Source organism: Dromiciops gliroides, chromosome 1 (assembly GCF_019393635.1).
Source record: "Dromiciops gliroides isolate mDroGli1 chromosome 1, mDroGli1.pri, whole genome shotgun sequence".
NCBI classification, from domain to species: domain Eukaryota; kingdom Metazoa; phylum Chordata; class Mammalia; order Microbiotheria; family Microbiotheriidae; genus Dromiciops; species Dromiciops gliroides.
In genome coordinates, this window is record NC_057861.1 from 185,780,770 (window position 1) to 185,793,646 (window position 12,877).

A 12,877-nucleotide genomic window follows, 5' to 3' on the forward strand; every position below is an offset into this window, starting at 1 on the left:
ACACAAGATTTTGTTGTAATTTAAACATAGGGTAAATATCATGCTAAGAAAACTGATGTAACTCAAACCCCCAACTTTCTGTGTAAAACCAAAATCTAAAATCTGCAAGAGGCTAGTTGGGCCAATGTACATTAACCACTCAGCTAGGGAACATTCTTACGGGAAAAAGAGTGCTAAAAGGTAAAACTTATTGCTTTGCAGTGATAGACTAGTATTTTCAAACATTCTAAGTTCATTGCCAGATTCCATTTAGTCCCTTAACAAACATGATCATCTAACTAAAGACAGTGAGTCACCTTGAGCAATGCCAAATCTCAGTATGGTAGATGGCATTTTTTCTTTTCAAACAGAAAAAGAGCTAGAAAAACATATGGAATCTCAACTTAGAAAACTGAATTTTCATTTGATTACAGTTTTAAGTCAGGACTTGTTGGGCCTAGGTTTTCCCTTGGTCATCAGCAACTTGACCAGCCACCTTACTCATACTGGGGTCCTGGAATAGTTTTCTAGAGATCTGTGCACTTACAAACAGAGCAAAAGCATCTCTGCAGATGACTCAATTCTCTCTCCCACTACAATAATAAAAAACTTGTATTGAGGTAATACTTGAACATTTTTGGAGTGCTTTCATCCCACCCAGGTAGGGGTACAAACAGTGGTATTCCCATTTGACAGATGAAGAGACTGAAGCTTTGTGAGGTTAAGAGATTTACACAGCTTGTTAATGTCTCTGGTGAGATTCACACCCAGGCCTCTTGACCCCAAGTCCGCATTATACTAATAGCTCTAAGGTGAGGAAGGAGTTAGGGCCAGGATCCTTCTAGAATCCTTGTTCTTATGTTAGTCCAGCTTGAGTCTATATGTAACTTGGGTCCACAAGGACTAATATTTATATGTGCTTTTGGCTTCATCCTCTAGTCAGTTAGATGCAATCATCTACTTCCCATGTTCCAAACTCATGGACTTTTCTCAAGCCTATCTTAGGGTTTGGAATTCTGGCTACTAAAGATCTAAACATTTTACAAGGGCCAGTGTGAGGCTTATTCTTCTTAGCATGTAGCTTTGCATGCTAAATGGAAATCAAAACTGCTTATCAGAAACATCTCCATAATCCATTTGGAAATGAAGAATTCAGTTTGCTCTACTTCCATCCCCTCAGGAAACTACACCAAGCTGACATTCTTCAGTCTGGACTTGTTCTCAAGGTCATCCATGTAATTTTTTTTCCCCCAAGTCTCACAATCCTTAGTATTCTCAGAGATAATCGTGCCAGGCCCATCAGTCATTATCTCCTAGTCCTCAATTTTCTTTTTGGGTTTCCTGCAATTTTAATCCCAAGTCTCTGCAGCTCTTTTCCATGGAGGCTTAAGTGGCCCAATTTACAACCAATTTTCAACTAATATTGGCTGCGTTCTTTTAAAATAAATCAAATAGCACTTGCTATGCAGGCTTTATACCTTTGGACTTAAAAAAAAATCAAAGGCCTGGAAGCAGGGCTTTAAAATAATGCTTTAAAAATACAAAGATATGAGAGATCTTTTGAAATCTATGCTAGATGTTTATTTCCTGCTGGGCTTAATTTCTGAATCTAGTGCTATCATTAACTGAAGGGGGAAGGGAGACCAGTCTCCCTTTCATCTCTGTACCATGTTGTACTGATTCTCATAAAGGAGAATGGCTGAGTGTGAATGTGCTGTGTGTGTGTGTGTGTGTGTGTGTGTGTGTGTGTATGTGTTCAGGGAAAAGTAGTTTAAAAAAAAATCACATCTTCCTGGGGTCTGTTTTCTTCTGACCTCCTTTGGACTCCTTATCTCTGGCCCCTTCTGTCAGCTGATCCAGCTCATGTCTGCCTGACATATGAACCATGCAAAGCTTCTTTTTAAAGCGATTTTAATTCCTGCTCTACAGGCTAGACTGAAGCTCATGAGTGACAGTAGGTTTTTGAAAACAAGAGTGAAAGCTGCGATGCACCTGGTATTTCATTGAATTCTGGAAATTTTTTTTCCCTTTAAAAATTCAAGCTAGTTAAAAGCCTAAGCTTTAAGTAATAAAATGAGGCTTAGATAGCCAGGAGCAGAGCACTAAAGAAAAAGATCCACCATTTTGGTCTTCTCAGAGACCTCTGTATTTTTCCCTAATCCATTTTAAACCTTTTAAGGGTTTTTATTCTTTCCCCTTTGCATAGTCTTAACTCATTTCCTTGAATTTTTTTTTCTAGTCTGAAATTTCATCCTTAATTAGGTCCTGTTTTTTCTTAGTATCTAAGTATCAAATCTCATATGTTATATATAAGACTTCTCACTGCCCCTAAGATGTTTGGGTGAAATGATCCCCTCATCTGCAATATCCTGGAACAAAAGGGTGAGGTAACTAGTGACTGAGATAATCTTATATACTATGAGACCCAATTCCAAAGCACAATGAGGTGATTTAGGTACTAGCCTGAATTAATTGCCTTTTGCAAGTTTAAGTTAGATGATTAATTTTAATTTATCAACCATAACAGATTTATTTCATATCAGCTGAAAACAAGGACAAAACCAAAGGAAACGTTTTCATGGTAGTGTGTGAGATAAATCTCTTCTATTTACTTATTTTTAATAAAATTTTATTTTTTATTAACAAACATTTATTTTCTCTCTATGCAAACCCCTGCATCTCCAAAAGAAAAAGAAAAAGAAAACTCATGTAAGAAACGTACATAGTCAAGTCAAACAAATACTCATATTGGCCAGGTCCAAAAATGTAGAATGAAAGGGATAGTGTCAGGGAAACATGGAAAGACTTGTATTCTCTTTTAAAAAGTCTCATTACCTTATGTTTCCATAGCACTCTGTGCTTCTCAAAGTCCCTCAACATATAGAGATATGGCACTATCTATTTGATTTGCCTGATAACTTGTTAAGGTGGATAAAGGATCATAATTCTAGACTTGGAAAGGTCCTCAAAAGCCATGAAATTTGACAATCATTTTACTGTTAAGAATAACATAGGACAGGAGGAAGCTAGGTGGTACAATGGATAAAGTACCAGCCCTAGATTGAGGAGGACCTGAATTCAAATTGGGCCTCAGACATTTGATACTTACTAGCTGTGTGACCCTGGGAAAGTCACTTAACCCTCATTGCCCCATCCAAAAAACAAAAAGGAATAAGATAGGACAGGGGAAACTGAGGTAATGGGAGATTTGTGACTTCATTAAAATTACTCAGCAGTATGACAGAGTGGATTGAAAACCAGCCTTGGAGTTAAAATGATCTTGGTTTAACTTCTGTCTCTGTCTGACCCTGGGCAAGTGACTTACTCTTTGTGCCCCAGGCAGCTCTGTAGAATAATAAATTGCATGGTAGTTGCAGATCTGCATTAACAGAAAAAAGTTTCTTCACTGAGAGTTCCGTAAGCTAATAGGGAATCTAATCCCTAGGGGTTAATAGGGCTCACAAGTCTGAACAAAAACAAGAAAATTATTAGATGCTTTCAAATATATTTCCATTGTAATGCTTAAAATTTTTTTCATAGTAAATGCAGGAGGAGAAAATGTTTTAATGTGACTCACTACTTGGAAGAAAGATGAAGGGCTAGCTATTGTAAATGTTGCCTGGTCAGACAATGGAGTGTTGGGATTAATTAAATATATAGTTTGAGAAAGTTATTTTTTACCACACCATGAAGAACCAATTTTCAGAGAAGTAGAAAAAAAATTAAAATGGTTAATCCTTAAAAAAGTGCTCGACACAATTTAATCTCTTTGATAATTTAGGAAGCATTTATGAATTTTCCATACCCCAAAGTCATCATGTATATCAATTATCAATATTAGGAGAATTAAGCTTCCAGGTAAAAGAATTATGGTCCAATTAGTGTATATTAGGTAAGTACTTTTAAAACTTTGCTTTCTTGTACACCTCAATGGAAATACAGACTTGCAACCTGCTAGGTTTTTTTTGTTGTTGTTGTTTGTTTTTTGCAGGGCAATGAGGGTTAGGTGACTTGCCTAGGGTCACACAGCTAGTAAGTGTCAAGTGTCTGAGCCTGCATTTGAACTCAGGTCCATCCTGAATCCAGGGCCAGTGCTTTATACACTGTGCCACCTAGCTGCCCCCAGAACCTGCTATTTTTAAAAAAGGAAAAGTGTACTAGCTCTTTACAATAGGCTTCTCTCCCCCTATTACTAGTTTTAACTGGCCTTAAGGTTTTGTGGGGTTTTTCTTCTCTGTTTAGTTGTTTTGGTTATTTTAAATATCCAGGAGGAGGAATAGTGACCAAAATTAAAAAAAAAAAAAAACACAAAAAGTAGTAAGGAAAATAGGATCCAAAATGAAATACAAAGGAAAGCAGGAATGGAGAACCGGGAAGCAAGGAAAAAGAGTTTACTCCGGTAGCATTAATGAACAGACATAATAGCCAGGGACTGTTTTAGATTTACACATTGAATGCATAAGTAACTCTAATACTTAAATGGATGTGTCATCTCAATAATGAGGCTATTACTTCCCATGATGCAGATTGCAACTTCTCCATGCTTGCCCATCCCGCACAAGTCTTATACATGTTCAACAAGAACAACAAAAACAACAACATCTATCACCACCACCACCACCACCACTACTACTATTACAGTTTACTACAAATGGTACAACCAACAAACTGAGGGCTTTCCTCTGCTATTATAAGCCCTGTGGTTAAGTTTTGCTAAATACATGGATACATCAAAAATCTATGATAAAACCTAAGTAGAGTTAAATACATTATCAGGAATTTTTTCTATCATAACTTTATATTTACTGGTATTTTAACACATCTACACTGTAAATAACTAATATTTATAATGTCCTGAAGCAAATGATCCTTGGACTCATTCAAAAGAAGTTTATGTTCAATGTATTTGTTGTGTTATATGTATATTTGTTTAGTTCTTCAAAAACTGCTCATCTCTATATGACACATATATGACAACCCTTCATTAATAAAAATATATGCTTAATCACAATAACTGGTTCTCTGATCATGTTGGATAATGGGTTTACTATAATGAGAGCTACAGGAACAATTTTAAACTTCCAAATTGTAGAACACCTACAGAGTCATAGAATCATTTGTGTCCTCTTCTTCTAGCTTCAAAATGTAAAGTAAACTTGGTTTCATTTAATATTCTGACTGTGCTTTGGTTGCCAGAAAAATCATTTGAGAAAAGGAACATTTCTATACACATTAATGACTGGGTAGTAAACCTTTACTGGAATGATCTTCATTTATAGCAATCCATGAAACTTTCCCTGAAATACACCTTCATATGCAGTACACTATGAAACAGTTAAAAATATGAAATGGTCCTATGAGGTCCCGTCTGGTCCCAGAATGATTCATAGGATAATAGGTTTAGAGCTGGTAGGAGCTTAGCGACTATCTACCCCAGGGGTCCACAAACTGTGACTTGGCCTGTGGGCCAACTCTGGCCTATAGCCTGCTCCTGTAGGCCCCAGCAACTATGAATGTTTTTTCATTGTAGGTTAAAATGTAAAACACATCCTTGCCTGCTGGCCTGTACAAAAACAGGCAGTCTGCAGGCCATGGTTTGCCAACCCCTGACTAGTCCATTCCCAGTATTTTGCGAAATTCAGAAACTGAAGCTCAGTGTGGCTTTTAGTTGACCAACATCATGTACTAAGTGTCAGACCCTGGGGGTAAACCCAGGTCCCTTAGCTTTATATCTGATAATATTTTCACTACACAATGTTGATTGTGGTGGAGTAGTCGAAGGGGGATAGGATATGTTAAAGATCACAGTAATTAAATTTTCCACAAACAGTTATATCCACAAATATTTAGACTATTATCATTTAAAAAAATCTATTGTCTTGCAGATATTTTTCTTGCCCCTGTCCTAGAGGTCTTTACAATTGCTATCCCTTCAAGGTTTTGTTTTGATCTTGATCTATTTCTAGATCTATAGCAATTTAGCCTATACCTAAGTCTGCTTTTGTCCCAAGATGAAGCACAGATCCTTTATCATTTGTTCTAGTTAGAATCTAGGCCTAGTCCATCTGTCTGCTGCTTATAACTTTTAAAATGATATTTTATTGTAAGAATCCCAAGCTTATTTTCTTTTATGTCTCATTTCAAAATGAACACCAACACAGGTATGAGGAGGGGAAAATTGGCACATTGAGAAATCTTCAGTGTCTCCCAAATAAATATGCAGTCAATTTTAGAATTCCTCTGTTTATAATTCAAGGCTCTGCATAGTATAATACTTTCCTGCCTCTTCAGACTCATTTTGCATAACTCCTCTCCAAGATCTCTGTACTTCATTCAGATTGGATTACGCAATGTTCCTTTCTCCTCCTTTGTACTCTCCTATTTCTGTTATTCTCTTCTTATACCTGGAAGTCCTCAGTCCTTCTTGTCTTTTGAATTCTTACCCATCTTTTAAAGCCTAACAAAAACTCTACCTCCTCCATGAAGTAATACAATTCTCCCTTGGGTCTTGTATAGTATTTTCTTCTGTCATACTTATCATATAATATTATGTATTAGTTGTATGTGTTTTGCTTCATCCCCCTCCTGAAGCATAAGTTCCATGAAGCTCTGGACCATCTTGTTAAAACTTTGAATCTCCCTAAGTGCTTACAAGCATGTAATAAATATTTGCTGAATGAACAAAGCCTTAAAGTTTTTGATAATTATCAAACCTGAATTCATTAGATTTGCAGAGTCCAGTAGATGCTTACACTTCCTAGCAACTTAGGTTACTGTTCCTGCCTATTTTCTGATAAATTTGTTACTCATTGCCCATACCCTACCTCACAAGATCAAGAGAATAACTGTCCCTGACCCTATCTTTTTTCAATATCATAAATTCTTAAAGAACATAGTAACATGTGATTTCCAACAGTTATAAAAGAAAGCCTACTTTTCTACAAAAGCAGAGTTAAATGCCAAAAATTAGAGAAGAATCAGCATGGATTAGTCATGGAAGGGAAGAAATGAGTCTTAGAATGCTTTCAAAGGATGGCTAGGATATTGATAAGGAGAAAGAAATAAATTGGTTGTATGTGCAGAATGTAAAACATTACATCTTTACACAATAGATAACAGAAACCAAATGCTTATAAATTGATGTGTATTATAATTTCAACTAAGGAGCTTATAATTTAAAGAAAACCAACAGTGAACTGATTTGTTTAGTGGATTGTTCTTTTATGAAATGAATCATTTCCTTCTTTTTTTTTTTTTTGAAAATTTTTTATTTTTTTAGTAAGGCAATTGGGGTTAAGTGACTTGCCCAGGATCACACAGGTAGTAATTGTTAAGTGTCTGAGGCTGGATTTGAACTCAGGTACTACTGACTCCAGGGCCGGTGCTCTATCCACTGCGCCACCTAGCTGTCCCGAATCATTTCCTTCTAATTTATCATTTTGTAAGTTTGGATTTTTTCATTTACATTGGAATTTCTTTTAAAGAGAGACAATTAAAATGAATTTTTAAAAAAAGATTCTGATCACAAATAAGTCAGATTTAGGGCTGATGAGGATCTTAGAGATCATTTAGTATAACCTTCTGGCCTTTTAACATGAGTAAACTGAAACGAATGGAAATTGAGTGATTTCCACAAAGTTGCAGAACCAAACACTGAGAGAAATGGGACTAGAAACCAGGTCTCAATGCTGTCCAGCTTCCTTTTCATTTCCTCACACAGTTGCTAATAACGTTGAATATAGATATGTTGATGTTTTGGCTGTAATCATAGCTACTTTCCTGAATGAAGGAAGCATGTGGGTCCTTTTGCATGATAAGTTATAATCAAAATACTTCAGCTATAATTTTTAGATTTCAATAAAAATGTCTTGTTTTATGGTAAGGCAAGAACCTCATAGTTGCCTTTCTTTGATATGGGAGAGCTAAAACATTTGACCTTTGTTTACAGACAAAATCCATCTGCTGAAGGAAACTATTCCATTGTCTTCTCTAGAAGAAAAACTTATGAAGAAAATGTTATGAAGGAGTGCAAATGAGAGATAAGATCTGTCAAATGGCAATGGTGAGTTTGGAATGGAATCTATTGGGTCCTTATGGAATAGAAAATACAAGTTTATAAAGGGAAAAAAGTGGACACAATTGCTATAGATGGTTGATTATCCATGATATTCATTCCTCTTCACCTTGGATTTTCTATCTGTTCTTTTGGACATTTCATGACATAATTTCATGACACTAATTTTACATGGGTAGAGGTATGCTCACTATGTGATTATAGATGTAGAACCAGAAGGTACCTTAGAAACATAGGCCAATATGTTTCTTGATTGCACATGTTTTCTACACCATTAGATTGTGAGTTTCTTGAGGGAAGATAAAGGTTTTGTTTTTCTTTGTATCTTCTATGTTCAGCACAGTGCTTGACATATAAGTAAGGGCTTAATAAATACTTGTTGACTTGCCATAGAGTATTGGTAGGGTATACTCCCACACATACTCTGTAGCAAGCATTACCATTGACTTCTCTTGAGTGGGAAAGGAAGAAGGGATCATTTTAATATCTGTCGTAGGCTATACTTCCCTACCCTGGAAACCATTGATATTCTGTGCATGCCTATATTTAGAGGTCTTCTGTTTCAACCCTCTCATTTTATAGCTAATAAAAATGAGGCCCAAAGAAATTAAATGACTCATTCAAGATCGCACAGATAACATGGGACAGAATTAGAATTTGAAACACATCATCTGACTTCAAATCCATTAACTTTTCCATTCTGCTGTGCTGATAGATGTTTTAAAGAGAGTAAAGCTATTGTAAAAATGAGGTTTGCAGATTATTTATGTAGGTCAGTAGTTAATACCTGTGTAACTTTGAGGAAGTGATGATCCTTCTAGGCCTCTTTTTTTTTTCCAACTATAAATGAAGGTATCAGATTAGAGGATATCTAAGGCCCCTTTTAATTTAAATATATGATCCCTCCTTCAGAACAGGACTGTAAAAGAAAGTTTTAGAACCAAAATAGGCCAAATGTTGATTTTTAACAAGCCATTCAAGATCAGTATGAAGGAAAACACCTGAAGAACCTGCTTAAAACTTGACTTATTACATAATGAAAAAAATTACTATTATGCATGCTGTTATTATCTACAGGGTATTGGAGATTGAGCTGATGTTAGTCAAAAACCACAAGTTGAACTGATTTTTAATTCAATCTGAAAAAAATTCCATTAATTTCATTCTAGTTCCAGATTTGTTCCCCTCATTCCTAATTCTTATCCAGTATGTTCTAATGCTAATAAAATTTAGTCTTTAGATTCTCTCATTCCATACTGCCATTTACATGCATTCTTCTGGGGAATCCACAGGGTCCATGGCATTTCCTTTCATTTGCACATATGGAACTCACCTCATCCTTTACCCAGTGGCTATAATGGATTTACATGGCACAGACAATTCTTGTTTGCATACATGACTGATGATAAGATACTTCTTTACTTCTGAATATACATACAGGTGTGCCTTCTGCCTTCACTGATACAGGCTTCAGCCCTTCCCCACTCCACTAGATGATCTTTGTGGCTTGGCCCTGCCAAAAAACTGTGATCTGGTACCCAACCCAGCAATGGAACTGTGCAAGTTAGATCCTCAGGTGGCCCAGAGAGTGTCATTGGCTTGACTGATAAGTCCACAGATCTAGTAAGTGGCAGATTGGTGGTTTGAATCAAGTCTTCTGGTCCTTAAGACCTGTGCTCCTTCTATTGATTCATACTTCTTTTTTACTATTGAATTAAGATTAATACCTTTATTTTTTTCTTCATGATCCATAAAGATTTTATGTTCTAGTTTTTCAGTTTTTCTTTTGTTATTTAAATAGTCCTATACTTGAGTTAGATGGTCATTCCTTCAATGATATTTCCAGAAAATTCTAGGAAACCTTATTCTCTATGTTTTGGATAGCCTTCTGGAATGAGACGGAAATGGGGGAGGGAAAGACAGAAAGAAAACAAATGTAAGTTGGCCTCAGATCAGTGAGATAATGTCTAATATGGCCAAAATGAATTTGGCAGATGTTGTTCTCCTGTTTTTTCCCCCACTCTAGAGTTCACATGTTGTAACTTGGATCCTACTTGCATTTTTTTCATATTTAGATTTTTATTCAACTTTAGTAACCAAACTGTGTCTTTGGATTGTAGCCAGGAATGAATATCGAGGAAAAGTTTTGATGTGGAGGTTTGAAGGGAGAAAATGTTACCATTAATATGCTCCCACTCCCTTTTATTTTCCCTACCCCAGGGGTACTGAATCCCTGGTTGCCAATGAACAAATCCTTTCCACTTATCCCAGCTGTCTGCTCCCTTTTTCTCATCCATCTCAACTCTGCTCCCCCTGTGAACTGCTCTAAATCTGTCTGACCTATCCAGGGTTCCCTCTGGAATTCTGGCTCTAAAATTAACAAACATTTTCATACTATACTTTTTCTTTTTCATTCCTTCCATCTTTTGTCTCTTTCTCAACAATACTAATTCCCCATGCTACTCTGCCGCATTACTATACTTCCTCTTATACCTTAACCTAGTTATGCTAGGGGAATTTAAATAGTACTTGCTTCCTATTGATACTTCTAGACTCTTCTTCTACTACTTTCACTCAGCAAACTCTTCTCCTCTGAAGTTCATGATGTATAAATTTATTTCCTAACCTAGATCCTGGTAGCCATTATCTACTTGTCCTCCTGGCAAACCTCTTTATTATTCTACCTTTTCCTCGAGCCTCACTTCTCCTAAATCTGTTCTTCACCCTCAGAGAGACCATTAATTTTTCTTCTCCACAGAGAAGATGCCAGGGATGTTAGGAGAAGGTGAAAAAGTGTTCCAGGGATGAGGGGTAACCAGTACAAAGAAAGGAGATAGAATAAGGAGCATCTTTAATCTTTCTTCTCTTTTCTCAGAGACCTGCTCTGACTTCATTTTCCTCCACTATCCAATCTCAACCCAATCATTATCCATTTCAATTCTGTGTTGTCCTTTGCTTTTGAGTCCCTTGGTACCTTGTTGTAGCACCACACTCTTCTCTAGCCAAACATTGGCCCTGAATTACTTCCATCATCCACCTGTCTGGTACTACTATGAGCCATGAAGCCAGTTAGAGGAAGTTTTACAGTTGATGTGACTGGGTACATTACAAAGGCATGTGTCTAATATCAACTGGGCCATCACAGTAGCAAGACTATCTTTGCTTAAGTCCAGTCTGACCATGTGAGTCCCCCTATTCAATCAATTCTAATGACCTCCTATTGCCTCTATGATTAAGCAGAAATTCCCTTTATTTTTTAAATCTCCATACAATATGACCTTAACCTATCTTTCCAATGTTATGGAACTTTACTTCTCCTCCCCTGGAACAAATTCTCCCTCCACCGACTTTGTGATCCATACACCCAAATTGGCTTTTGCTCCATTCCTCACAAAGGCAGTCTATCTCCCATCACACCGAGCATCTTTTAAAATATTGCAAAAGTTTTCTGAGTGTTCTTTCTACCTCAAGTCTCTCATCACTTCAATGGATCCTATACTTCTCTGCTAAAGAAAATTTCTTAAAGTACATTTCTGACCATGTCATCCACCTCCTTAATAACTGTCAGTGGCTCCCTACTAATCCAAGATCAAATATAAAGTCCACATCCTGGCCCTTTCCTATCCTAGTGTCTTCTCATCATTTATTTCCCTCCAGGTTCTATATGGTCCAGCCAAAATAATCTAATACTTTCTTTGCCCTGGCTATTCCCTAATCCTTGGCATGCTTCATCACCTTCATCTCCTGACATCCTTGGCTTCTGTCAAAATTAAACTTGAATGTTGTTTGCATGTTGTCTACACAATGTAAGTTATTTGAGGGCAGAGAATATTTCTGTGTTTTTATCTTTGTACTCCTAGGACTTAGCACAGTCTCTGCCACATAGGAAACACTAATAAATGGTTGTTAATTGAGTAATTGTTTGGAAAGTCAGTCAGGGCTTTCATTTTCATGAACCTTTAATGCACAGAAAGAAAAATGCATTTGCTTAATAAATATATGACATTAAATTTTAGTTAAAATTCTCTCCTTCCCTAAAACAGATTTAAGGCATATAGGTAATTTTTTCTTCTTGATGTTCAGTCTGGGCCTAAATAGTATCGCTAGTTCTTTTTTCATTTTTTTTGGCATTTGCTGGTAAGTTAGAGGTTGTCCCTGAATTGGAGAAATAACCTATAGAAAAGAATGGTGAAGCTCAGGAAATGAGCATGAATGCAATATTTTGGATAATAGGTTAAAAATGAAGCAAGAATAGAAGGAAAATAAATGTAGGTTTGGCATACATAGCTTCCATGACTGGAAGGACCTTGGAAGAGTTTTTGTTTTATCTCTCTTCCTGAAAACAGAAACATACATGAATCACTACAGGTACCAGAGAATCAGTCTTTCAATTCAATTCAAAATTCCTACCTTGGATACCTGTTATGATGCTGAGGATTGAAGGATAATAAAGCAAATAAGACATGCCACCTTTCCTCCTAGAACTTATTGTATAGTGAGGTAGGGGAGGAAGATAGAACATGTACTTAACTATAATTAATTACGATAAAAGTGCAAAAAGAGCTATATAATCCTACACATACATACATACACATACATACATACAGTTGTCAAATCTTGAATGCCAAACCCGTATCAGATGTTTTCCCCATTTGACCACTTCCTTTCTTATCCTAGGTTCGCTAATATTTGCTTGTAGTCAAAGTTATCTATTTTATCTTCTGAAATTGCTTCTATCCCTTGTTTAAGGATTTGTCTTCTACCTAGAACTGTGAAAGGTATATGGCTCTTGCTTCTCTTCTACTTTAAAAAAATAACATAATC

At 36.4% G+C, this 12,877-nt stretch overlaps 1 long non-coding RNA gene across 2 annotated transcripts in view; it reads left to right on the top strand.

Moving 5' to 3' along the window:
* Nucleotides 1-12,877, top strand: part of LOC122743770 — a 379,759-nt gene that overhangs the window by 183,271 nt on the left and 183,611 nt on the right. For both annotated transcript variants that reach the window (XR_006355023.1, XR_006355021.1), the window contains exon 3: nucleotides 7,928-8,041. This is a non-coding gene — a long non-coding RNA (uncharacterized LOC122743770). The remainder of the gene's footprint in view (nucleotides 1-7,927; nucleotides 8,042-12,877) is intronic.